Raw genomic sequence first — 27,982 nt, 5'->3', positions numbered from 1 at the left:
TTGGAGGGTTGTGTAGGAGACTGTGGAGCTGAGAAGGAGTGAAACAGACTGAAACAAGTGAGAGAGGTACTGTGATAGCTATTTTGCTTATTTTGAATAGTTTCTTTGTTCAGTGTTTTGTTGACAGCAATCTCATCTTGGCCACATTCATATTATCTCAAACTCAACCTTTTTAAATCCAACCTCCATTACTTTCCTTCTACTTCTCTTCTCCTCTGACCTCTCTTTCTCAGTCTCCCTTGATGCTATCAATCTTTCTTCTTCTTCTGCAAGAAACCGAAGTGTAATTTTGGACCCTTCCCTCTCCTATTCCCAACACATCTCTTCACTAACACATTCTTGTTGATTCTTTCTTCACAACATATATAGAAACCGCTCATTTCTATCTACTTAACGGTATCCCACTCAACTCCTTATCCAAGCGCTTGTTCTTTCTAGGTTGGATTATTGTAACTCTCTTCTCACTAGTCTCCCTGCTTCAGCTATTCGTCCTCTTCAACTTATTCAAAATTCTGCTGCTTGTCTGGTATTCTCCCAACCCCGCTACTCTAATGTTACCCCTCTGCTTCTCACTGTCCACTGGCTACCTATCTCTGTTCTCATCCAATTTAAGACCCTTGCTCTTGCCCATTGCTCTATTCACCATACTGCCCCTTCTTATCTCCAATCCCTCGTGTCACCTTGTATTCCCTCTCGCCCTCTCCACACATCCTCTACTGGCAGACTTGTTATGTCTTCTCTTCACTCTCCCATGCTCACTCCTTCTCTTCCCTTGTTCACCTGTGGTGGAACCCAGTACCAGTTATCCTCAGGACTGTCCAGTCTTTTATTGCTTTACGCTGTCTTCTCAAAACTCAATTATGCAATCTTTATTTGTAAATTTCCATTTATATATCTTTCTGTAATTTTTCCTTTTATTTATATTTATTTTGTATATATGTGTTTGCTTCGCATTTTTATTGCCTGTAATTTATACATTTTTATATTTTGTATAATTTTTTGTAAGTTGCTCTGGATAAAGGCGTCTGCTAAAGAATAATAATAATAATAATAATAATAATAATAATAATAATAATAATAATAATAATAATAATAATAATAATAATTCTGTTGGGTAAATCAATTGATTTTAAGAGGACAAAAAAAAAAACACAGTTGGTAGGTCCCAGGTACTTTATCTTAAAGACATGTAAGCAGGAATCCAGAACAAAGATGATCTTTAACAAGTTTGCACGCTTTACAAAGGAAACATTAAAACACAAGTACGTGGATACACAGCTTCCCTGGTACTGGTAGAGTAGCAGGGATGGAGCCTCTCTTTTCACTTAGCACTAGTATCAGTACTTATCATTGTCAATTACCATCATTACAGAAATTGATACATTGAAAAGATACATTGCATGATCAGAGAGATCTCCAAAGGTAAAATATGCTAGTGACTTTATTAAACATGCCAAATCTTCAAGAGTTCAGGAACACATGACTAAGAACACGTTTGAAAATGCATGTTTGAAGTATTAAATGAATTACCCAGCTCTCCAAAAGAGAAAGCACTGTATATGGTAGGAAACTTATTTACATTCCAATAAGTAATCTCAATAATGTTTTTTTTTTTTGTTTTTTTTTGTTGTTTTCAAAGTAGTTTTTTTGTTTGTTATAAAACTGATAGGAAGCAAACAATGCAATTTCTGGACTAAAATCAATCATATTGAAAATGATAATGACCTGTAGCGGTGTGTCAGAAAACAGAGCGTCATTCAGAGCACTTCCTGTTTTATTTCATTAACATCAAAGAGAAAAACAAAATATAAAAGATGCATCGACTCAAGGGTGCTGCCATTGCAATCCTGATGAGCTAGAAATCAATTACTTTCGAAAACTTACCATGTCTTTCACATATAAACAATTTCCAACACGTTAGAATGAGTCAGCTATAGCTTTTTGTGTTATTGCATATGTGCATCCTGTTCAAATCCTATGACTTCCTCTGCCATAAACACTTTATCTCCTTTTTGTCAAATCCAGTGATTTGTTGAAGTGAGAACATTAACATGTTGTAACAAGTTGGAAGTAACAAGTGAAATAAGTAGTGTTTCTAGGGAGGAAATGGAAAGGAACACCTTTTATCACATTGAATAGTGTGCAGATCATCCCTGACTTGCAGAAATAGTAAGGAAACAGAAAAGATATATTAATAACATTCTAGGATCTTTATAATCATGACTATTGACCAAAACTGAATTTAAACTTAAAACCTAAAAATGACATGTAAATGTATAGCTGCCTATGCAAAGCTTGACAGTATTAGAGTGCTGACCTAAATAAGAACTTTCCTACAAAAGGGTGAATATTATTTAGCATTCTAAAAGAGCACCACAGTAGAGTACAGAATGTTACTGGTACTTGTACAATTTGCCACTTTTTACAGCTTCATATCCATAAAGCTGTTTGAAAAGTGTTCAGTTGGTTGCCATAATTGCTTCTTGTTTTGCAAGTTGTCAAAATTGATTTAGAAATCAATGAACGCGCTGCTAGTAATTTGCCCCATGCACACTGACCCATGCACATCTAAATACTTTCTGCATTGAACATTTTTAAACCTTTTTTGTTTTGTTTCAGGGGCTGACTTGAAAACCCAAACCCACAGATTTAAGATCTGAACAGAAAAAGCTCATTAAGAAACACATCTTACAAAAATCCAATACGAACAAAGTCATTTGCAATTATGAACAGCTGAATAGTCTATATTTGGAGATGCAAAAAAAAAAAAAAAAAAACTTTATCAGACAAATATAATGTTCATATTAAAATTGAGCCCCTAGTGTACGTAGACAACTCTAAGCATGAACAGGAATTATTCCCAGAATAGAACTGTATCAGTCTTAAAGCTACAGGGTGTGCTGAGATATGACAATGCTGGCTTTGTTCAACCATTTACTTCTCATTTATGCTCTGCACCCTTATCTGACATAGTATTATTATATATATATATATATATAGATATATATATTATATATAGATATATATATATATATTTAGTTAGACTACCTTAATTTAAGGTTGATATGTTCATAGCTTTTGACATCCATCTGAAATGTAGCTGTTGTATATTTGTCAAAGGTACATTCTTTTTTTTTAAAGAATATTTTCAATAAATGTATTAAACTGGTAACTCGGTAGACACAGTCATCAAAAATAAAATATTTTTCGCTACATCCTTTCATATTTGAAGTTTGCTGCGGAGTTGCCGGAAAGTTCAGCTGTATTATTTCTTGACCACCCTTCATGATCCATCAGAAAGCTGAAAATGTTTCAAAGGCTGCACTTCAAAATAATTTATATGTCAAAGAGGCAGTCAAAATCACATTACATGTCCTAGTATAACAGGGATATACCAGGCAGTTTGCAATGCCCTATGTTTCTGTTTTAAGGTGAATTTATATTTCACAGAAAGATACAAGGTAGATCCTTACCAACCTAAAAGATAAAATTATATTTAATGGCTTACATACTTCTTAATGAATTTAATTGTCAGTCGATATACTTACATGCATATAATATATGTATATATATATCTATATATATATATATATATAGATATATATATATATATAATATATATATATATATATATTATGTGAAATAATAATTAAACTAGTTCAAATTAAACAGTGATGGTCTTTCATTGAAATTATGAAATTATTTGAACTTTCATAAATTAGTTTATATTACATAATAATTGTACTTAGTATGCTGTAAAATAAAAACATTAAAATAAAAAAAAAAATCTTTGTCAGAACAGCTGTGACGTCAGTCCTTCTTCAGAATGATTCATTGAGGGTTCATGTTTTCAACTAGCAGAAAAAAAAGGCTTACTGCTCACCAAAACGGGGGTTGTCTCTTTCAACAGCCTCCCTAAATCATGGTCTACTGTAAGTGACTGTATTATGAAAATAAATTGCATAACCACAACAACCTTTAGAAGAACCCTGAGTTAGTGATGAGATCAGTACATTTAGGTGTGTCTAAGATCAGGCTGACTGGGGAGCTTTGGTATGCATACGAATGATGTGAATGATACATTTAGCAATGCAACAGGTTATAATGAAAAAGTAGATGTTCCCATTTAGTACTGGATGAATCTACCACATGGGGTTTAAATATGAAGAGTGCTAAAATAAAGCTTTTATTATTTTACGCTTACAAGGTTTGGTTCCAGCAGCAAACTAATGTTGGTAAGTCCTTGATCTTGTACTGTGTTTGAACAACATGACAGTAATACATATCAGCTTGCAATAAGTGAGTGAGTGTTTTAAAAATGTGAAAGTGACAGAATGCAGTGTTAATACTAGAACCGCCACACCCGCAAAATGTGGGGCTCCATTTTAAAATATGAAAATTAAAAACAAATGAGATACAACTTAATATAACATGAAACAAAACAAGAAAAACTGTAATAAAATAAACTTTATGCAATAAACTTCTGTGTAAACAGGTGTAGAAAGCTGTATACACATATAAAATATAACATAACTTATGCAACGTAAAAGCGCTTTGAGTGAAACAAGTACAATCTACGTAGAAGACACGCTTTTCAAGTGTACCAGTGCATTTGCCACAGACTGCCTTTTCACAGTGGTTGCAGACATCAAAAGTTCTGTTTTTATTGCATTTAGCAACTGGCATTGTCTTTTATTCTGTGTGCCAGTGGGCGCAGCGCTGGCTGAAGGTTGAGGGCCGTTTGCCAGATGGCTTTTCTGTCTCTTATCAAACTGTTTCTGCCGTTGCTCCAGGGCTAGCTGCAAAATGATGTCCTTCCAAGTGATTGTGTTGCCAGTGCACTCCTTGTACAAAACAAAAGCGTTGATGGCCTCCAGGTCCAAAACATTATAAAAAACAGCCATAGGCCACCTGTGAGTATCACCATCGACAGAATACAGCCGTGCCATTTGATCCAGTATATCTACACCGTACTTCGTTGCACTGTAAAATGCAACAATCTCTGGCTTTCGTTTAGCATCAGTCCTGATAGTCACTGATCTGTGCAGAGAGCATAGAATACACACTTTTTTTTTTTTGCACCATCACACTCAGAGTGACACAGTCATTCTGCCTGAGAAATGTAGTGTAAATAATAATAATAATAATATATGATGAGTAGAATGACTTTCATCAGTGTTTCAAGCACTCAACAGGATTATAATAGTTACTTTCACAATGACTTTGACTTTATTACAAAGCCCAGACTAAATTGTTGGCTATATTGTATTGATTTCAATATGCCAGAAAAAACTCTGGGTCTGGCTTATTCATTTTTAGAATTCTGCAACTTAAACACTGTATGGGTATTTAATTCAAATATTGAATAACACTTAAGAACGGACATGCACGAGATATTTACATATGCAGAGATATTTAAATTTTAATTGCAAAAGCCGTTCAAAAAGCGGCTATGGCGATACTCGTGCTAACTACCCTATGTATTAATTGAACATTGTGATTGTAATCCCAAATAGAATAGGCAATCAACATATATTATTAGTGGGGTGCTTTACTCAACTGCTACCCTTTAAAATGGATTACCCAAACTGGCTATAATAACCTAGATTTAATGAGCAGCTAATGAACAGAGAGATTAGAATCACAATTTTAACTATGATGGAAACTATAGTAATTAATACTACTCGCAATGGACACATCAAATTGAGTACTTCTTCACAAGAAGTCCCTGCTGTCTTGTGTTGAATTCCATGTGTAGTACACGAATCAGTTAAATGGTATGGTTTGGCTCTGAATTATGCTCAGACTTTTAATTTTTTCAGATATTCTGTTTCTTTACTGACCTTGCCATGAATCAACCACTTCAAATGTCTCATAACAATGGATGGTGGCACTGAGAGAATGTGAAGAATATCTGCCTAGGGGTACTGTAAATATTTAAAAAAGATAAGGGAGGGTATACTAATATGTGAAAGGTGTACTTATATTAGTAACTAAAACCTACCTATGCTGGTCTTGGATGGTCACAAAGAGAATAAACTCACACTAGAATACTTTAGATTACAAAATACTGACCAGAATCTTATATACTGCATCATCTATAACACTGCAGGATTACCACCATTTACTGATGCTTGGCAAAAAAAATCCAATATTTAAATATGGAAAATATAGACGCTTAACCAGTCTTACTCATGTGGATATTTAATTGCATACACTATGCTGATGCTTTTTTATTAAGAAATTGGTATGTTAGTATGTTGTAAAAATGTCAATATAAATCTTTGAAGAGAGAGCAGAAGGTATTTACCCCAATTGGAATTCAGAAACCTTTGATGTAGAGTACATATCTGAGTTATAAAAAATAAAAAAAAAAGTTATAATATAGTGTTGGGTTTTAATAGAAATATTACTAGTTCACAAAAATAAATAGCCATTGCGAGGCAAATCTCCCTTCACATACAGTATTGAAAATTAGACAGAATTGTCATGACGACTATCTAATGAAAAAAAAAAAATCTTGTCTTCAAGTTTTGGTTTTTGTGAGAAAACATTTTGGTTTTGTTTGAGGTGTTTATAAAATCAAATGAAAGATCACCCACATGAGCTACACCTACTGCGTAAAGTAATTATTCCCTTTGGAGTTTCCTTTAGAAGCTTTACATATTTTTTTTATAGGAGATGGCCTGTCATCTAAAGAAAATCACACCAAGCTCTCACCATGCCTCATAAACAAAACCTGTATAACCACACCTTAACAATAGGCCCTACCATACAGAAAACACATTTGAAAAGATGAGTCCATTAATTTAAAACAATATATTTAAATCGTCGCAACATTTGAAAAGCTAAAGGGGTCGATTCAATTGATATAAATGGTGGTGGAATGGTGGTTTAGTTAGCTCCGTTTGAAATAGAGCCCTTTTGCTTAGACCTACTTTCAAAGACAAAACTACACTAAAGAGGTTTATTGTTAGAGATGTATATTGTTTGCATGGCAGTACGTTCGAAAGTTGCACCATATGTTCCCAAGACTTCAAGAAGATCTTAATTCTGACGTATCCTCGTGCATATTTCTACAAAAAAGGCCGTACCAAGCAATACTTTATTAACACCTGAAATCTGTTAAAAGGTAGCAAGCCTCTTCAACCAAATAAGAATAAATAAGCCTATGAGGGGGCTTTAGGTTTAGAAACCATTTATTCAGCATGTTTTTTTAATTTTTTTTTTGTTAATGTGATTCCATTTGCCATTTGCATGTGACTCCTAAAATGATTATGCTTTAAAAAAAAAGAATGCAGCAGATACTTGTGGCCGGACCGGCTATTTGGCCACACCGCATGATAATGCAGAGCTAATAAACTGACTAGTGGCCTTAAGCGTAATGCAACTCTAGCTCCGCCTGGCTCTTGGTTGCCTTTTAGTTTTATACAGTATGTCCCACAGGCAACGAAGAGTGTGTTAAATCTACTCTGACTGGGAATCCTGAACCGCGGTGTGGGGCAAGGTGCGAGTCGCTGGCAGAAACTTGTATAAGCGCAGAGTGAACCACCCTCCAGGGTGCTGAGGTAAAAGTGAGACGTGCTGGCAGACAATTAAAAGGCAGCACCCTTAATAAGTTGTTTTGGCCCAGATGTCTAACTTTTATTTTTTTTGTAAAGAATTCTGCACTAGAGTGTAGCCATGAGGCAAGCTAGTAATCCCGGATATGTCGCTGCACAGTTTTTTTTAAAAAAGGAGTTACAGTAAAAATAGGTCCCCTGGTATGCAATCAACTTAGAACATTTACAGATGATTGTTGATAAATGACGGAACACATCTGGTCCCATTTTTTCCACAATGCACAAATTGCAGGCAAACTGCACACTCCATAGCATGACATGGGCAATTTGCCCACTGTGGAAAATCGGACTCCTGGGGAGGCCTTAAAGTACCATGCTCATACAGCATGAGTCCAATCGTTACACAAAACTCAAATTCACAAATGTATCAAATATGCACTACAAAGCAAGAATATTCACAAAGTAAAGGAAGGTAAAATACATTTACCATATTTAAATTTTATGATTTTTGTTGGTATGATACAATAATTTAATTATTATTATTTTTTTTACAATAGAATGATTGGTAGGTATTTATTTTATGTAAGTAACAAATGAGCACAGTCTAGACTGGCTGGCAAATTTATAAGGTATAGGCTGTAACGCATTCTTTATCTAGACAATAACAATTTCCTGTGAAAATAAGGAAGTCAAAGAAATCTGTGCTTGGTTGATAAAGTTGGACAGGAATCTGTCAGGTGATTTACAATGCAGCTATTTATGGGAGCAATTGTAAGAAAAAGGAAATACCCTGTTAAAATAAATACAATTTATCACATTGTTCATAGAAAAAAAAAAAAAAAAAAAAAAAGATTAAAATGAACTGATATTAATACAAAATCACAGCATATTTCTTTACTAAATACATCTTGATTTAGGATGACAACCCCACCAGAGAATTCTTGATCATCGTTGATGTCCATCTCTTGAGTCGTATCACTCCTGTGCCACTTCAAACTATAGTCTTGGACTCCCCTGATGTTAACCTACTGAATTTTAATAATTGTAATGTACAACTCAACGGTAGAATGGAAAAGGGTTAAAACAATGAATTATTCTCTTGCAAACATTCCATGTTATTTGTTTTCCAGTTCTTGTCTAGTTTCTGTTTTTCATCACCTCACTGAGATTAATCTTGACAATGTTCACCACAAGCACTGCCACTGAAAAATATTTAAAGTAGCTGCAATAACCCAGTATTGTTTCCATGTGTAGAGAAGGTTATACGAGAGTCTCTCCCTAGGAAATACATGTGATATTGTGTTTGATGTGTAGGGTTAAAAAAGCTCTGATTTGCTGATGGATTGTGGCTGCTTTTTTAAAATTTGTTTTTAGTGTTGCATGGCCACACTGTTTTTTACACCGCATGTATGGGGGGGGTTATTATTATTTATAATAAACTGGGCCAAATCTGAATGGTGGTTGAACAGGCATTTGGGCTATTGAAAGGGAGGTGGTGGATACTACTGCAGCATACTGAAGTGAACCACAAGTTTTCTCCCCAGTTACTGCCTTCTGTATCCTGCACAATCTGTGCCAGGACCGTAAGGTGTTCAGGCATCAGTGGCTGTTGATGGTGAGCGAAGCATGGGAACAGCTGCCTCAGCCGCCAGCAAGAATTGCACAACAGTGATATGAAGACAGTCCTGCTATTAGAGATGCACTGATATTTTCATTTTTGTTAGCTTATTTTATATCTCATTATACCAAATATAGCACCATCATTTGTGCTGGACTTGTATGACTGCTTCTGCTAAATAAAGAATTGGAATATTGAGTAGTATTGTTGGTTCCCAAGAAATAAGTCATGAAAAATTACACACCACATTTTATTTAGAGAGTGGCTTAAAGAATTTTTGTGTTGTGCATTGTATCAAGCTGCCTCATCATATCCTCTTCCCTTATTATGGATATTAACACCCGAGTCTGGAGGCTAATAAATCAACACCATTTAAACAACCATTTTAAACTTCCCATCTCTGACTCGCATGCTACATCATTGTACAGTATGAGGAATTCACCAATCATGAAGCCGGTGTTTGTTTGACCCCACTGCCATAGTAACCAAATGCACGCCATTGATGCCGGACCATGTACAGCTACTGTAGCGCTGCTTCTACTTGATAACAGTATGAAATGTCAAATACATGATTTCTGTGAAATTCGTGATATCGTGAATGTTACTGCCTCCTTACACAGCCCTAGTAATGCCTACCTGGTCCGAAATACTCTCTTCCTGCTCGCTTCTTCTTCTTGCTCTTCTGCTGGTTCTGTGACACTGCATGGTTTCAATGAGCGGTACACTTAACACATGCAGAGGCACTTGGTAAATTTAGCATCTTTAAATGGTTTTCATATCAAGCATGAATTAACATTAGTAATTGTATTTAAATGACTCACACACTGTACCTGCGCACGATTTATTCCACGCACAAGATCTTGTGTCACTGCTTAGTGAATGCAACAGGTGCACAAAGCACGCAGTAAGGGGCTTTCTGCGTGCAAAACACTTTGCTGCTGTTTAGTGCACGAGACCCAATATCATAACCACACATATATCTCCCAGAAGGACACTGACAAACTGATAGTGGAATATATGTTGCACTAAAGCCATTATTCAGTTATTAAATAAACAATTAGGGGACTGTTGTTCTGCTGTCCCCAGTAAATCTTGCATTATCATACACATGTTCATGGTGATAAGATGAGTAAATTAGTATAGATGTCTCTTTGGCTGTTGGCAGAGCATCATGGAATTGTGCTACCAGTGTTACATTGGTGACACCTGTCAAGTAAATCCCTTTTGTATAACCCTAAACCTCAAACAAACACAGAGTTTACAGTGTGTACAATGGTGACAGAAAATGGCAGTCATTGTCAAGTGTGTTTTTGTAAAGGAGGTAGTGTTGCAATATTAAATGTGCTTATAAAAAGTGTTATTTTAGCAGGATGTGGATTTTCCCCAGGGGGCAGATTAAGTTTTGTATGCAGCAAAAAGGGCAGATTATTTTGTATGTTAGTCTGACTACTTAATCTGTATCAGATGATAGTGCTGCTACGTTTTTATACACTAAATTTAAACATTTGTCATTTTGACATTTACAGATCCCTTGTGGCATTTATTTTCTGTGGGAGGGTCTGTCTTTTGTAGAACTAAAGCATCTTTCTATAACATATTCAAACTTTTGACACAAAGTAGTACAAAATATTTTCTTTGTTAAACTTCAACTGTAACGCTAAACACAAATGATAATCTTAGAATATTATGAAAGTAGGATTGATTCACAGTGACAACTTCTTCATCCCAATTAATCTGTAAATTGATCCATTAAACTTTTAACTGAGCAAAGAGAAAAAAAAGAACTTTTTTTTTTTTAATTTGAATGGTTAAATGATACCATTTTAAAATCAAACACACATTTAGCCATGTATGTTGAATGTGTAATACAAAATATTTGGCCAGGGCAGAGTCAATGGATGAGGTAGGCCTTCCACCACTGGCACATTGTGTTGTCTTCACGTGGGGGTTGTTTTAATATTATTATTATTATTATTATTATTATTATTATTATTATTATTATTATTATTATTATAATAATAATAATAATAATTTATTAATTTATTAATTTAAATTTAAGTGGCTTTCTATTCATTCCATGTTAGTTTATTTTTGTAAGCATATTTGACAACGGGAGCAGGCAGCTCATAATGCATGCATAACCTACTTGCATCTTCATGAACATAGCTAAACAGTGCCTAGCTTGCACAATGAGACGCATTTGTTAAAGATTATGTAAGACTTTTTAAGAATAGTAGCTGAAGATACTTAAATACTTAAAAAAGATATGTCCTCGAACAGTGTATGTATCTGTAGGATTGTAGATTAAAGATTTATCAGGTTCACAAGATTGTTATAAAGCTTTGATGGGATAGAGCAGAGATGGAAAATAAATATCTTTGATCTTTGATTTACAAGGCTTGTCAGGCCATCAGAGATTATAGGAAATTGTCAATGACAGAAGCAAAATGTTTAGAACAGTTCTTGATCAAAGCATGTTTGGTTCTTACCATAAACTCTAATGGAGATAAGTTAATTGTTATATAAAGGTTTGTGGACAGCTTGTTTTGGACAACTGAGCTGGATTCATATTTCTTTTTACCTGGTGGGACCCCTCTTTCAGCTCAAATAAACATTTCATCATAATTCTACTTGAGAAATATACATTTTGAAAACAAATAAATAAATAATAAATCCCTTTGTTCTTTTTATTGTGTTTTCTGAGATCAAAGTTGATTTTTATTTTTTTTTACAACAGTATTATGATAAAAGCTTTTTAAAATCTGTTTCTTATTGCTTGCTCCTCGAACACCTGCTCCCAGATTGCTAACCGTGATAAATGTAAAAAAGTGTAATCAATCTTAATGTAGATTTTCGTCGTTAACACATTGTAAACTGTAAGCCGTTTTGGGTAGCCCTTTACATTGTGTCTCTAACTACAATGTATTTACACTGTAATTGCATATGTGTGATTACGTGTTTAATACATTGTAAACACAAAATCACATGTGCAATTACATGAGGCAAATAAATACAGTGCTGTTTTACATATGCTCTCATTATTTGCACAGTAAGGAAACAGGAAAGTGTATTTTAGCCACAATCCACAGAAGGCAGTTTACAATTTCAATTATGCAGGAAACACTCAGGTACAGTGGTGCCCTATGGGAAGAACCCTGTGGTTAAAGCAGGTAATTAAATATCCATGTTCTTTGCATTGTTATAGTTGACTTGACTTGTGATTCTGTAGAGTTGCTCCGAGTCCTGGGTATACCCTGGAGAATGGGCTTTGGTTAAGCGGAGGGAGAATGTAATGAATCTTCTTCTAGCGGCTGATGAGCTAATCATACTGACATCAGCATACCACACATACTTACCTCTTGACTAGAGAGCTTGCTCTTTAGTTGAATGCTAAGACATTCATCTTTGAACCACATGGTTTGTGGTTCACATGCAGCTCTTGCCTTTTCATTCAGTTCATTGAGATGCTAATTCATAATATCAAAATGCATATTCCCACTAGATATAGTGGAGTTCGGAGTACATATGTATTTTTAGAGAGCTGCTTCTCTAATTATGGTGAAACTTGCCAAGAACCGTCTTTATCAAGGTTATTAAATGTATTATATTCTGGGGGGCATGGAGGCTGACAATTTGACCTTCTTTTGTTATTTCATTTATCCTATTCAGGGGTATATATGGAAGCTGCCTGTCCGTCCAAACTCTAATATAGGTTTGTGACATCGTGGGTCAATATAAAAAAAAAAAAAAAAAAAAAAAAAAAACAGAAATAAACTAGTCAATCACTAGATTGTTGCTGCAACAAGAGTCTTCCATCTAGGGTTGATGCAGCAAAACTGAATGATCACATTACAGCCATCCTCCCTCCAAACATGCCATCTAAAAAGTAAAAAAAAAAAAAAAAAAAAACAGTTTTCATTACACACTACACTCTCTCAATGTCTCACTGCTTACTGTTTAAACATTAGGACATGCGCACATCAAGATAGCGGCGCTGCAGCCTTTTTTTTTATTTTAAGGAAGATGGATTATCTGTGAATTTAACCAGCACAGAATACAAAAGCTTTTGAGATCACCAGTAGAATTGCCACTTTATCACTTGAAGATATGTATGTGTTCTCTAAGAGCACAGGTTTTCTCTATATTATTAATTTTATAATCCTTTAAAATACAATGTATTGCTGGTACGCTTCTTTTAGAAGGGGACCGTGTATTCTCTGAATGATATACAGTACTTCATTGACTCTGTTTTGGTTGTTACTACTTTGTGTTTCAGTGGAGGAATCACTATACTTTATGGGCTCACACCCTGTCCTTTTAGAATGTCAGAGGAACATTGCAGACTATCATAACCATGCAATGCACATATCTCCTATTTCATTAGGAGCCAAGAAAAAACAGACCTACAGCAAAACAACAAAACAATCTAATAGTTCTGCTGATAAGATATTATATGCTGTGTATATAACCTTCTGAGCCAATTATGACAGTCATTACTATTTTGCATACAATGAATTAATACATATTTGATTTAATAATAATGATTAATTATATTAACCGTGCAGCATTTTTCTCCAAATTACAATAACACTACCTTTCAAGAATTGTTACTAATCCTTATATATGTTGTTAATGTTAAGTAATGACATAAACAAAGTTGACTGTAGATCTGTGAAACTGCATTTATTTTTCAAATTTAAAACTGAAAAACAAACATTCATTAACATATTGTTCCTTGTTAATACTTTTCAGTGTCATGTAAAGGATCATACTTCTCTCTAGAATCAAATTGAATTTTTAAAAGCAAATGGACTGATTCACCGTTAGGCTTATGGAAAATTATGTAACACAGTTTATACATTCTTACACTATCTAAACCTCACTAATTTAATTAGCTAATTGTTGTAACAGTAGCAGCATGTTCTTTAGTCCAATTGTCTCTGAAGTATTTTAGTAGAGGAGAAGGACAAATGTAAAGAATGAGTAAAACAATCCTCTTTTGATTGATCCCCAAAAAGTCCAAAACACAATATTAAGATCACAAGTGAAGAGACAGTCCTTGAAGAATAATTATTGATTCATTTTTTTTCTTATTCTTTTTTGTTTTATTTAACTCAATCAATATCAATGCAAATTCGTCATTGGACAATGGGAAATGAAGTTACATTTACCTTTGAAAACTTTGAAAGAAGATTTGAAAATTATCAACCATAATTGTATTATTTTTACTGTGCATGATGTACCACATGTTTATTGCAACAGCCTAGTTATATTGCATTTACCTTTATGCCCTGTCTTTTTGCTCAAGGCTGTGTCTGCTCGTGGTGATATCCAGTACAGAATTGACAAATAAGGCATTTTAGACCTTGTACAGAAAAATAGACCCTTGTTGATTTTCAAGGGAATCTGGCCTTGCATAGAATGCAAAACATATTGCTAAAATATTTTATTTATTGTTGGGGCCATTTCTTCTCATTCATCATGATTTTTCAATGTAATCTATTCTATAAACTATTATAAGAGATATTTTAACTTACAGAACATACTACAGGAACCTCCAGTCTTTTAATGTGGAATGTGTGAGATGTAGCAAATAATATTTCAGAAATGCATATAAGGTACAATGTTTTCATGGGGGGAGAGGGTGGTAGGGGGGTGGGATTTTTCATGAGTGTTCCATGATTTCACTCGCATAAGGGAAGTAGAGTCTGAGTAAAGCATGATCAAACAGTCAAACTCAATTAGCCTCTACAAACAACCCCCCTTTTGCTCACTACAGTACATTGGAATAAAAAACAAAAAACAGCAATATTCAGGTACCAATTTTTATAAGAGATCGTGTTTAAGTTGTTTAAGATTTAAGTTAAAAATTTTATTTATGAACTTTTTACTTCCTGGATTTTAACAATCTGAAAGTTAACAGGTGTGAAAGAAGGCTACAGTTAAGATGTTGCAGGCAGTAAGATTACTAATCTAACATCTCTTTGCAACTGGAACCTTCAGAGTGATTTATGGTATATATCTTAAAGGGTTAAAGAGCTGAGGCACACATCATTTAGAGCAAAGATTTCTTTAAATATATTTGTTGACAAGACGTCTAAGATACACTTAACCTTTACTTTGAGAAACAGAGGTTACAATTCAGTCACAGAGGGGAAAAGGTAAGGTTATTACACTACTATCTAATTACACCTAAAGGCTTTTGGGTGATAAATGAAGTCTTATCAAGAGTCCTGCAAATAGATCCTGCATCCAGACGGTCTGTGTCATGTGACTGGTGGGAAAAGGATTTTTTTCACTAATCAGAGCCATCTGGACTAAGCCATAGAAATACAGGTCCAACTCTTGGATCTAAGCACATGGACTGAAGCATCTCTGATAATCTTAGCCCTGGCTGAGTCTTAGCAATAAACTCAGCTCAGTTTCTTTGATGCTATTATATATGCAGGAAATGCATGCTGTGAAACCTACCGCAAAGAAAAGCTGTTTTGGATTTGACTTGAATGTTTATAGTTATTTTAAACTAAACTTACATAAATGTCTTAATAAAAATGCTTGCATATGCAGTCCTTCATATTGAACAAAGTCCCAAGAAAGACATAAAAGAAGAAAACAATTACCATTTGATATGAATCAAGGGGTCAGCAACATGAGATCTGGCTTCTTATTATATTTAGATTTAAATATAATATATAAAAAAGTGTCTTGTGTGACAGGGCTAATGAATATCAGGCAGGTAAAAGCAGGAGTCAAGGTATTAAATATGCTTTTAAGCACAGGATTTGACACATTTTTAAATACATTCAAAATTCAAAAGAATGTTGCCTAAAGAGTGTACTTTTTAATAAAGAACCTCTTTGTAGCAGCTATTCGAAGGACACAAGCCACTATACTCTGCCCAGCTAGTTCCTCCATGAACTGAAGTGTGCTCTCTGAGTCAGGCGCTTTTATACATCTAGTGAGGTAAATTGACAAACAATTAACCAATTTTACCTAACCACATTCTGCACATGGATTTCCATTGCACCCAGGCATGGGGTTTTAAACCCATCCCGCATACCACCTAGTATACATTTACAACATGTTTTTATTGTGTGGGGCTTTTCCTCTGTCACATCATGTTGTCGATGTGACAATGGCATGCCAGATTCATAGACTAGTCCAACATTAAACTGTATGTTTCCATCACAATCGCTTAAAAGTATTGCAGGGTAAGATATTTAAAACTAAACCAGAAACAATGCAAATCACACAGACCAAAACCAGCGCAGACATTGAACAGAAAGATAAGCCATTTAATGGCCATTATAACAATAATCGACAAGAATACTCCCTATGCTAATATTAATTGTACAGTTATATAGTGCTTAGTCATGCAGTGAATCATCTCAACAAGCTTTTCAAACCAAATGAATAACAGGAAAAACCTGGCCACCATTATGCCCTGAGCAACATACAGTCTTGGACAGGTTCAATTTTCAGTGGAATTTTTATTTCAGTCCTGATTGTGATGAAGTTTATTGTCATTTTAACCAATGATCATTCACAGATTGTATAGGACCACCTGATGACAATTTTAACCATATGCCAGAAAACATTAAGTTATATCATGAAACTGTATGACATGATATAACTTTAAGACTACCAATAAAAGATTGAAATATACCATTTGCAAGTTCTGAATCCTTATGCCAGGTTTTGTGGTTAATTTTAAGGGAAACCCCAACTGGATTAATTAGCTGGAACAAACACGTGGGCTAGAATGACCCTCACTGTGCACCCATGATGTACATACTAAAATATACCCCCAATATAATCTAAAAATTCCAAATATTTAAAAAATATGTTAAAATTTAAATATGATTGAATCATTTTTTAAAGAAATAAATTGAAAATAAAGTATTTTTAACACCATGCTGTGGAAGGACAATTCAGCTCCAAATCTTTCAGGGCAGTGCTGCTGTCCAGAGTGCATTTGTGAATTTATTGAAAGTAATTTATAGTTCAGTGTGAAAAGTTGTGCATGCAACTCATTTTATTATCTGAGCTAATAAGTGTTCAATAAATGCAATCACTGATTTATACCACCACTAAATGGTAAACACGCTTCCTGACTGGCCACTCTATATGAGCTTGTTAATCTGTCTGAATTATTGAAATCTTAGGACAACAGGAAGGGGCAGCATTTATGGGGCTGACAACATTCACATTTGGGGAGGTGTCAGCAGAGCATACCAAATTAATGAATTTAATGTATGATACGTCCTGCAGATTTTGGCAATTCAAGGTATAAGTTGTCATTTTAACCACATATATAATGCAGATGGCAGAGACTGTTTCCAATACATTTTAAATCCCTTTTTTCAAAAGAGGTAAATACATACCAGTAATTACTTTCTAGGTGCAGTTCCTTTTCTGTGTTAAATGTGAGATTTGTAAATTTGTAACTTGATTCACAAAAGTATTGGACAATGACTATGCAATATAAATGCAGTTGTCAAGGTTTATACAGCTATGTGTATTGTTTTGTGTTTGTATGTTATAGTGGTGGGGTAGCATCACTATAGTTAAGGTAAAAATGAGCTTCTCATGCACAGCTCAAAAAGGGGTTAACATTAACCGATCTTGTTGATATTTCTGATTTTAGGTCAGATTGCAGATTGGTTGGCACAAAGTTCCGCCCAAATGTGTTTGGTATTTCAGGGCATTTCAGACAAAAGCTCTTCTTCAACTGTGTAGAAAGAAAAGTAAACACATTTGAGTAAACTTGTTATTTTTCAAATATAATCATAAGATTATATAATAAATACAATCTGATGATTAAAGATGCTCACAAACACTGGTGCTTGTATATGACATTATTTTACTAATCGAGTCTGAAAACAGTATGGGCACCTTGAGGTACATGTTTCTGGAATCAAGGTTAGACACCTGGTATTTTAAGCTGATTAAGAGTTTCCAAGGGCTAACCCTTGCATCTTGTCAACCTGTACTGCGTGTCTTTGCACGAACACCTCTAATTACCATTCACTCTGAAATAAGAAGGGCATATCTTCATTAACTTATGAAGTCATCATCTCAGAAAAGCCTTAAGTGTTTTAATATGAGTGTTGATATTTTCTGTAATGTTTACAATTATGAAATAAAAATATGCCTGGCTTTATGCCAACTTTATTTTTATAGTAATGATATACCATTGTTGGCAACACTTTATATTAAGGTGCTGCTTATTAATGTTTTGTAAATATCTAATATATGCTTAGCAACTGTGTTATAGCGTCTTAATGAAGCAGTCTAGATATTTAAACATGCCAAAGTATAATAGGGTTAGGATTAGTTGTTTTAGTCAAAACCTTTCCCTATGACAAAACAAAATGTGTTTTTGTTTTATTTATTTACAGTAAAAAAAAAATTGTCAGTGTTCATTACATACATACAAACATATAGCTTTCGGCTTGTTTGTACACTGTACTCATAATAATCAAGAACTCACTACTCAAAGGGTTAAGTCTTGTTTCCATGCCATTTGGAGCAAGCTGAAAGCAGTTTGAATTTTTTCTTTTATATTTGCCGCACTCCAAGCTCAAACAGGCCTGAAACTCTGCCAGCTCCAGGAAAGTAAACACATATACAGTAAGCAACCACAGACTATGTCAGGCATATATACTTCTACATGTTGCCTTTGACCTTTGTTTAATATTCAACTCAAGGCTACAGATGAATCCAGCAGCATACCTGGTTTGATATGTACTACCTGTATAGTATGGATTCCGACAGGTGTAGAACTCTCCAACAGGAGTGAGTTTTGATGGTGGTGCTGTATTTCTAACGTATTATCACTTCAGAGCTGAGCTCAAAATGACAACCTGGAGGAAAGCCGCTCAAAATCTGGTGCAAATCCATTAGCCCGAAAACAAGGAATATAGGTCTATTCTATAAATCTTGCACAATATATGCATACACAGTACCTGTTTTGCCTACAAAAACACTTTTAAAATACATTCAAGCAGAAAACTGGCATTTTTTGGCTTTTGCAAATTAACTAAGGCTGTATATTGTACTAAAAGCAGATATTTGCATGGAGACCTGTCATCTATGTTCACACAATTTGCATAATTGTAAAGTATAGTAAGATCTTGTAATAATTAAGAATATACCTTATACCTGATTTACAACATAAATACTACTGTGTCTTTGAATAGGCTGAGTTGTAACCTTTTTGTTGTCATCTGCTGCATCTGTATCCAATACACAAAAAGCTCATTTAAAAAAAAAATAGTAATATAAACAAATAAGACATTACTAAAGGGATCTCAGCAGAATATCTTTTGACAGCAATTTTGTGTAAAATCAGGGCATAGATATTAGGTTATACTGAATAAAACAATAACAGTGGAACCACTAGTTATACAAAATAACAGATTGTTTGTATCATACTAAACAGTAAAATAAGGCTTTAGGTTTTATAATACAAAGAGAGTTTACTTTTTTATCTCTACAATTTGGATACAAGCATTTCCCAGTACTGGAATTAGAATTAAATATTTACAGATAGGATTCCATAGTAATATGTTTTATGGAGATTGAGTTGTAGGCATTTAGGCTATTAGATTGCTTGCTTGTATCAAGCTTAATTTATCTTGTAAGATCTGTTATGCTGTATTTGTGTGTGCCTCTATCAGTTTATGGATCACAACAGGCCACGCTGTTACAAGCACCATCCAGTGTCATTAATAATGATCCACACTTTGCCAGTTATTTGTGTTAATAGTTGTCATGCTTTTGTCTGCATTCATAAATATATAATCTGTAACTTCAGTATGTAGTACAAATATCAATGTATATGATTAATTAATTGTAGTAGTTGGCAGTTAATTGGTTGATTCCTGCTGAGTGTTGAGAATGATTACACAGTGCATTTCATATATTTTGAAAATGAAAGCAAATTAAGCATACTCCTCACACATTCTGTGTTTTAACTAGAGCGCTGTTATATGTCATTATTATTTTCATTATGGTGGGCATTAGCACAATAATTATGGGAATAAAAAACACACAGATTCCCGTTTATCTTATCTATTATTTATATTAACAACAGACCCTTGGACCACTGCCAATGACTATAATGGTTTATATTATTCCAACTTCATAGATGCAAATCATTTAACTTGATTTTTGGACATATGAACACTTGGGTAAATTGACCTATAATACAAAAAAAAAAAAAGACTTATGATTGTTGAGGTGGGGTAACATGTTATGGGGAGGTATACAAACAGGGCTGTGAAAAAATGTGCTGTGTATGAGACAGAGCTCTTTAACTGCCTGTGCCATTTGGCCAACATGGAAAGTGTAGGTTTGTTTCAATAAAACATTTACCTGCACATGGGGGGAAAAAGACTAAAATGTTTCTTATGTTCGTTAATATTATACAATAGTTATGTGCAGGAATTGTAAAAAGAAACTGGCAAGCACTGTAGTGAGACAGTTGGCATTTGAAATGATCTACCCATTAACAAAATGAAAGAACTTCCTGTTAATATTGGTATGCTGTCACCAGCAGATGTCCCAAGTGCTGGTATCTCAAGCTGGCAAATGCACAACACAATATATGTCTAGTGTTCTGGGCACTCAAGCTGTACACAGTAGCTGCATACAGAGCGCAGATGAATAAATGTCATCTGACAAGCGTACAGTAGTCTATCCCAGCACACCAACGTGTCTATGTAGGGTGCACTCACAGTAATCATTTTGAATATGGTGCAGTTTCATTCTACATAATTGAATGTTACACGATTGGGTTTGTGTGCTTTTTTTTAAATGAAGTATTTCAGTTTTAATTAGAAGTGTTCCTAGAAAATAACAAGTGGGAGTTGGGGGGGTGAGACTGAAGCATAATGAAAATGCACATCTCTATTTATTATTACAACTGTTTTAAGATGTATTTAATCTATTGATGTATCTTAAAAACTGATCGACTGTCTGAGAAACAGGCTGCAGAGCAAAAATGCAATGATAAAATAGGTCATACTTCAAAGAAATCTGTTGAAACCCCCAATGAAACCTCCAGTGCTGACATTAGTATGGTAACCCAGCAGCATTCAAAGAACATGATCTCACTTTCCAGGACTTTGTTTTTACAGGCTGGTTACTGAAAACTCAATCATCAAACTCTATAATGTACCAATATATAACACATGTCCATGTAACATTTTCAAAGTTTACAAGAATGGAGAGGAGTGCACACTTTAAGAATTTACTACAGATCTGGATACAAAGGTGGCATTAAAATGTTGATCTTGGAAAAACTTCCATGAACTAATCTCTTCTTGACTTGACAGCTTTGGAAGCCTCGGTCTAATTATCTTCTCATACCACTGAACATATTCTACAAGGATCCTAAGGGAAGAAATATGTAAAACATTTAATTTGGCTCGAAGGGTCAGTAGTTTCTTTCCTCCATATGATTAACTCATCTGGCTTACAATTTATTTAATGTGGCATACTGTCATACCCATTTAAAATGTAATTAGAGACTGTGGCTCTTCTACATTTTTATTCAGTTTTATTTCCAGGAAATTTCCAGGATAGCTCAAGCAGACACCTTCATGAAGTCCTTTGTCCTCCAGGGGCTGGTAGCATTGTGACCTCCGCTGTAGAGTTTCTTGGAAAAAAAGAGGCAATTGACTTGGTTGTGGGATCGGAGGAAGACCAACGAACTTCAGTTCTCCTGTTGTATGGAGTTAAAGCAATGAGGGATCATAACTGGACATTCTCGATTGGGGAGTAAAATACGGGTAAAATAATTGGGCACACTAAGTCACTATATATAAAATGGGATATGGCAACTCATTGGACTGACAAGGTAAGGTATTAAATGATCTGAGTCTTTCTTCACTAATCAATGCAAAGGTTGTAGTTCTTGACCTTCCAGTAAAGTAGGTCAACACACTTACATCCAAGTGTGTTCAATCACTATGACCAGCACTCAACTTTGCTTTTAACTTAAAATAAAATGCACCACTTTGTGAATCATGCTGATCTATAGTTCCAAGGTGTTTGAAGCAAAATCCCAATTTAATGCCAAAACCTTGATCACTGTTCTGGACATAAAAGCAGTAAATTCAATATTAATGTAAATGAAGCTGAATAAATCCTGTGTTTCATTTTCTAGAAAAGATTAAAATTAGAAATGAGCAAAGACAGGGGTTTTGTAGCTCTGTTTCACTTATAGATGAAAGCATGAACTGAACCTGAACCTTTCTGTTTTTGATTAAAAGAAAGAAAGAAATAATCCCTTCAAATATACTACCTGGCAAATGACAGCATTTACTTTTGAATCGTGGTCCCAAGGGTAACATAATAATCCCCTGCATGCCTGCCACAGGGCTCAAATGACTCAGGTATTTTTATTTTGTCAGAGTTCTGCTCTCAGTCTATGTCACTAAATCTACAATCTGCATGCACTTGCATACCTGCTAATGCTTAATCACTGCAACACCATGGGGTGCCAGGAATCTCATTATTCTTTTTTTTCTTTTTCCAGAGGAGACAAGAACAGTAGACAAAACCTGGCTACATGAGTCCAACCATGTTTGATGAGCCCTTTAACAGTAAGCAGTGTCATCTGAAGAAAATGAATATCCCCCTGCAACACTCAGCCCGCCGTGAGGCCTCCAAGAGTAAATACCACAGAGGAATATGTCATTTATTACATCCATTAGGGGTAAGGGAATAGGGGGGAATGTTAGCATTTTAGTGTATTTATCGACTGTGAGCTGAGGGTCGTTTAAAGGTTTTAGTTTTAAAGTTACTAGTATGTGGAATTTGTATTTGCAATAACCACTGGTAGCATGAACAGGGGTTTGGTAAACTTTGCTTATTTGCTAGAAATTTCCATTGTTTCCAGATATTTTTTTTTTTTATAACACAGATCTTGCTGTCATATTAAAAATATGTAGCACTCAGCATTCTATTGAGATTGTTGACACTTATACTCATGCAGCCATGCAGACAAACAGATAGGTCAACACAATTCCCTTCACCATCAGGAATACATGCTATACAAGTCTAAGTGTTGGAATACACACAAACAAAACATTAAGACTATTCACCCAAAGAACATTCTCTTTGGTTGTTTTCCAAATTCTGACAATTATAGTCCTTTGCTCTTCACACTAACAACTTGTCATTGATTAAATGGTATCAGGTTGTGGGATTTAAAGCTTGTCAAGGGTTAGTGGAGTCTGGCTAATCAGAGGTGAGAGTTATTTACAGGAACTCAAGCGGAAAAAGGTTGTGCTTCAGCTGATTTTACACTGTTTAGCAGTGAGTGAAAGGAGACTTAACAGAATGTTTTTTTTTTTTTTTTTTTTTTTTTTGTAATATTGATCTGTGTCCTGTTTACAGAAACAGATGTCTGATATTTATAAATGAAATTGATTAGGATAAGCTCAGTATTTACAACTTACAAACCTACAGGGTTCTCAGTGTAAAATAACTCTTAAGCATTAGTGTGCAAGTAATTATTGCTCTACTTTAGTCCTGGGTTACCTTTTGTATCTCACAAATGTAGTTTTTTGAGAGCATATAGTCCTTGACGATCAGATTTGTTCTGTAGTTGTTGTAGACAACAACAGAAGGCAGACGGCCACAGAGTTTACTTATCGTAGTCTTGAAACAAACTTCTATTTTTTTTCTCCCCAAGTTGGAAAGATTAGCTATAACTTTGTGTTAAAATATGTCCTTTGTGGCACATGTATAATAAATTATTTAATTTATCAGTCAATAATGCGGTTGCTTATTACCTGTAGCTTTTTAAAACCCCAACCAACATTTCAAAATATGTATTTTGTATAAGAAATACATGCTTCTTATTGTGAAAGTTTTGCACAGCTGCTGAGTCATGGATTAAAATGCAATCTGATCTCTGTGTGCTCATAATAAGATATTAATGTGGTTGTAGCAAACAAAATAATTAAAACAATCTCAACGGTTGTGCACTTCTATTCGTTATACAGGTTTCAAATCTGCTGCTGAGAAAGAAACACATGTTAAAGTAAACCTGTGTTTTTATTTTCAAACATGACATCTGATACTGCAGCTACAGCCAACAGCTTTGCATCACTTAGAATTTTAGGATTGAGACATAATTAAAAAAGGGTGATGCAAAACATCTGGCCATTGCTATACACAAGGCTAAATAAATATCATCCATTTGTAAATGTTAATCCAGAATTTTTCCTGTTGCCCAGAGACAGCTGTGGAAAATCAAGTGTGGCAAACAACAAAATCTTTAAAGCCTCATTTGTGCTGTTAGAACACGCAATACCCTATGCCCTTTTATTTCTTATTTCTAAACTGACACATTCAACACATGCATAAAATTGTTACTGAAATGCATCTGTGCTGCTTGGAAGCAATCCCAGGCAGAAGGTGTTGGGTAAAGCTAATATCCCATCTCCCAGCTGTCCTCATTTACACTGTAGAACCCCATATCCTTCAAGTCTGCACTGGTATATTAAATATAGAGATGCAATCAAAATACAGGGCCCACCAGCCAGCAAAGATAATTAACAACAGCAGTCGATGTGTCTTGTACAGAGTTCAAAATGTCACCCGAGCATCTTTTATGTAAAGTTGATTTATGCATAGCCATCAGTTAGCAATTTGAAATAAAGGACAGGGTTATAGTTGACTGTCAGTCCTTTCTGGCAATACTTTTTAAATAGTATAGTGCACAGTTTATAACTACTATTAACAACCTTGTCAGAATCACTAGCTGGACTAACAATCAACAGATTTTAAATGGCATTTGAACTCCCTGTGACAGGACAGCGTTGCGGGCCCAGGTGGTATCAGAGGGCAAGGAGACTCAGAGATAAGGAAGCTGCAGTGAAAGCGCTGCTGTGCTGTTTTAATCAACAAAAATAAAAGGTCAAACAAAAACAAATCTCGCACACAATAAACACTTACACAATAACTGGCACAAGGGCCAAAACAAAAGTTTAATCAAAACTGTTCAGGCTGGGCAGAGCCTTCACTGAACTTTGTAACACCAAACAAATTTAGTAACACTCACCCCAAAACACCTCCATCCAACAAAGGCATTTCCCACTTTTTTATAGCATGTGGCTGGAGCCTAATTATCAATTACTCAATTAGCTCCAGCCACATTCTCACATGTATTTTGGCAGGGATAAAAATTAATCCCATCCCTCCCAACCACCACCAAATCACCACACAACAATATTATTAATTACAGACAGGGCCCTGCCCTGCCACACTCCCCCTTTTTTTCAAATGTACCCTTTTTGTAGGTCAGGCAGAATGTCCACCTAACTCTGATTAACACCAAATTCAACTCCGTCGACAGAAGTGACTCTTCTGTATAGTTCTTCCAGTGGATTGTGTCAAACCTAGTGTTTTTTTTGTCTGAATAAAACATTAAAGTATCACATTTTTTAAGATGAGTATGCATCTTTTCAAAACAACAACCTACATTTTTTTGATTTTATGAACACAAGGAAGTGCTGCTTTATGTATTCAATTGCACTGGCATGTCACCAAAAATTATAACGAAGCTACAACAGCTACGAGGCAGATAAGGTGTCAGGAAATGATGCCATTTAGATTAAAGAAATGAATTTGACTGTTTTGAATTAACTGTTTTTTATTTGAAATCAGAAGTAATAAGTCATTTTTATTATCATGTCGTTGGAGATGATTGTCTAATTTGGGATGAATCGTAATATGCAGTAGCTTTGCAGGGACTATTTATATAACACTTTCATAAAGGATTCTTGCCTTTCCCAATAAGACACTGGAATTGCTAATAATGATTTGGTTGTGGGATCACATTCTGGAGATTCACAGTATGGAGGAAATTAAAGGGAAGTCAATATTAAATGAGTACAATATTCAGAACTAAACTGTAGACAAAGGATATTTTTCTTAATATATTTTATGACAAAACTAGGTTGTATACATTGTAAATTATTAATTTTAACTTAATTTCAAACAAATATTATATTAAGCTTCACTGCAGGTGGACCCATACATCACAGAACAAAAATGCAATAATATGAAACAAACCTGGGGACAAAATTCACAGTTAATTAAACTGAATGTAAAACTTAGTCTTTTATGTCTGAAAAAAAATCAGGTCAACTAATAGACCCCATGGGAACCTGTAAAATGAGGCAGATTAAATGGTGAGGGCCATTTCAGAATGGCTATTTTATATCACATTGAGGGGTTGAGTAAATACAGTTATTAAAACCTGATATACACAATACATAATACATAAGTTTGTATATACAGTAAGCTTCTTGTGATGTGTGATACAATGACATAAAAGTGTATACATTTCAAGTTCAGGTAAAGATTTTTGGCCACCTCTAGAACAGGTTCAATTAATGCAATTGACCAAATCTGTTCCTGAGTCAACATATACACTGTAGGGCCCTAATCGACAAGAGAAATATTTGTTTTTAACATTTCAGAAGAAACATATTCTAGATAAAGAAAAAACAAGCACTAACAACGCAGGTCTCCCTGGAATGAAGTTTTCTTCAGAACAATTTAGAAACACATATGATGAAAAATAAAAAGACATCAATCCGATTAGCTTTTTAAAACCTGTACTGTGAAAGATTGGAGGCGTGCACATTAATATGAATAAAGATGCAGAAACAACCCAATGTTCATTAATATGAATAAAGATGCAGATCAAACCAGTGCTCTTTGCACCACTTCTAATCGTGCACATTGGCTGCAGCGTTGATCACATACTTTGAAATACAGGTTACATCTTTATTTCATTTGATGTTTTTTCTTCCCCTCAATATTTTGCATGGTCAGGCAACCCATTACCCAAAGCAAAACATTGAATCCTGGAGGAATGAGTCACAGATGGAAGCACCCTGAGAAAACAGAGCTACAAAAAGTTGTCTAAATAGGATCCCTTTACTAAAAGAAAATAAGGTGCTGAGGGCTTTGATTGATTCGACTCAGTTTAGAAACATTCCCTTTAAAAAAACCTTATTGTTCTTTTCTGACATACTCAAGCTACCTTTGCTATTTCTGATCATGTGTAATGTTTTAGGTGGAAATTGATCCAGACTGCAGCCCTTCCACACAATGGGGAGACAAAGCATTAACCTGAAACAGATGACCCTTCACACTGTTAATGCTTACTGCATCTTAAAGGCTGATCACAAACTTGTGAAACCTGGCCCATCAAAAAAAATCTATTGAACACAGACAAAAGACGCAGAGGAAATGAATATTATATGTTTGGTTCCATTGATTAGAATTGTGAAAAAGTCAGTAGGATAAGTAAAATGATTGATTAGGATACAACAATTGGTAATTTGGTTAAATAGGTAATTGGATACTGTGCAGTGATTTGTTTAAAAACATGGCTGAAAATAACATGTTTATCTTGTTAGGTGCTTATCTGGAATTGTTATAGTACCCCTTCCATGCTCCATATACAAATGCTGTACTACAAATATCAGATATAATTTGTACCATACGCAGCAGCAAAGCTGCCTTTTCCATATACAGTTAGAGATCAGTATTCATATTAAATCCCATCCAATTCATCAACACTGATGTTAGGGAGAGATACCATTGGATACATGTTGGGATAAAAGTCAAGAAAAAGATTTTTTTCTTCAGAGAACAATTGGCTTGAGGACAAGAAAGAATTCGTTAGATAAGAAGGTTGGATCAGAAAATCATATTAATTTCTTGTGTTACTATAAATCTTTTTTTATTTATTTGTTTTGCTTCTTCA

At 34.7% G+C, this 27,982-nt stretch overlaps 1 long non-coding RNA gene across 1 annotated transcript; it reads left to right on the top strand.

The window, feature by feature from the left end:
• LOC121329785 lies at positions 1-27,978 on the top strand. The gene is made up of 4 exons (XR_005951811.1): positions 1-66; positions 21,810-22,045; positions 22,727-22,906; positions 27,287-27,978. It is a non-coding gene; the product is annotated as an uncharacterized LOC121329785 (long non-coding RNA).
• The last annotated feature ends 4 nt before the right edge of the window (positions 27,979-27,982 follow it).

Source organism: Polyodon spathula, chromosome 17 (assembly GCF_017654505.1).
Source record: "Polyodon spathula isolate WHYD16114869_AA chromosome 17, ASM1765450v1, whole genome shotgun sequence".
Taxonomy (NCBI): domain Eukaryota; kingdom Metazoa; phylum Chordata; class Actinopteri; order Acipenseriformes; family Polyodontidae; genus Polyodon; species Polyodon spathula.
This window is presented reverse-complemented; position numbering and strand designations above follow the sequence as displayed.